Here is a 1,977-nt window from a genome sequence, read left to right as displayed (position 1 = left end):
CAATTCAGCTATTTATGCCTCCAGTTTACTGACTAATTAACTTTTGTCTTTTTTGTGAAGAACTTATTGTGGATGGTAAACTTAAATTATATTTCCCTCTGGGTACATGGCCTGAAACAATCCCCTATGGCTGTTTGGTTGAAGTTTATAACAGATATGCCTGTATAAAATTCTTTACCACAACAAATATTACAGCAGAATTTAATTTTTATATGTATGTATGTATAACTGATATAGTCTACTGATTTAATTAAGATAAGCTGAAATTGAATTTTTAAAAACCCTATTTTTCATTTGCTTGATAAATTCCTCAGAATAGATGCTGAAACAAGATTACCAGGATCATAGTGCTAAATTTTCATAAAAATAAAATAACATAAATTTATTTAACTTTAAAATTTATGAAAAAAATAACATATATATATATAGTTAACTGTCTCTGGAGAAATCGTGTATCTGTAATTAAGCCTAAATAAGTAACTAATACTTTCTGTGGGGCCAATAAAACTTCATTAATTAAAGCTCTACTAATTTTTGATCAAGTGTTCAGAGACCATGCAATTCTATTTATGAATAAGGGGTTTGTTGCATAAATGATGAACTAGTTACATCTAGTCATTTTTCAGTAAGTCTCATAAAATCCTTGAAAATAATCTGCAGCTTAATTTAAGTGATATGATTTGAGCTAAGTATAGAATTACTAGGTAATTTATATTTGACTTCATGAAATAAAAGTAACTTTATTTTTATTGTAGTTAAGTTTAGTTTACCCATTATAAATAATAAATATTCTGTTCTGGTTGCATTATAAAAGGACACATTTAAAAATTTAAAACATAGGGGCACCTGGGTTGCTCAGTTGGTTAAGCGTCTGCCTTCAGCTCAGGTCATGATCACAGGATCGTAGGGTTGAACCCCACATTGGACTTCCTGCTCTGTGGGGACCCTGCTTCTCTCTCCCCACACTGCTAATGCTCTCTTTCTTGCTATCTCCCTCTTTCTCAAATAAATAAGTCTTAAAAGAAATTGAAACATAGGAATATAAACATGATAAATATTAACCATAAACAAGCCACTCGGACATATTAGCATGTTATAATTGTTCCTAAGTTCATATACACATTCATACATATAAATTTAATTATAAGCATAATATATACATTATGTAAATAAATTACTTAAATATGCATGGTAATAGAAACACACTAAAATTGAAATTGTAAGCAGTGTTTCTCAATCTTACATTGTATGCACTTTTCTCACTTTTTATTCCATCTATGAAAACGTCCATTAGGCCTTCATCCATATTTCATCGTTTAGTCATTATTTTCAAATATTAACTATTATAAGTAATATTTAAATGAATATGTTCATTTATGAATTTTCAAGTGGATAATATTAGATCTGTAAGGTGAATTGCTAAAACTAAATTTATTAGGTCAAGCTTACCAGATAAAATTACTATTTTCTTTATAATTGTCTGATGGGGTTTTTATTTTTTTATTTTTATTTTTATTTTTTTTTAATTTTTATTTTTTATAAACATATAATATATTTTTATCCCCAGGGGTACAGGTCTGTGAATCGCCAGGTTAACACACTTCACAGCACTCACCTTAGCACATACCCTCCGCAATGTCCATAACCCCACCCCCCCCCCCAACCCCCCTCCCCCCAGCAACCCTCAGTTTTTTTTGTGAGATTACGAGTCACTTATGGTTTGTCTCCCTCCTAATCCCATCTTGTTTCATTTATTCTTCTCTTACCCCCTTAACCCCCCCCATGTTGCATCTCCACTTCCTCTTATCAGGGAGATCATATGATAGTTGTCTTTCTCTGATAGACTTATTTTGCTAAGCATGATACCCTCTAGTTCCATCCACGTCGTCGCAAATGGCAAGATTTCATTTCTTTTGATGGCTGCATAGTATTCCATTGTGTATATATACCACGTCTTCTTTATCCATTCATCTGTTG

Source organism: Enhydra lutris, unplaced genomic scaffold (genome assembly GCF_002288905.1).
Source record: "Enhydra lutris kenyoni isolate GAN:26980312 unplaced genomic scaffold, ASM228890v2 scaffoldscaffold63, whole genome shotgun sequence".
Lineage (NCBI taxonomy): Eukaryota > Metazoa > Chordata > Mammalia > Carnivora > Mustelidae > Enhydra > Enhydra lutris.
This window is presented reverse-complemented; position numbering follows the sequence as displayed.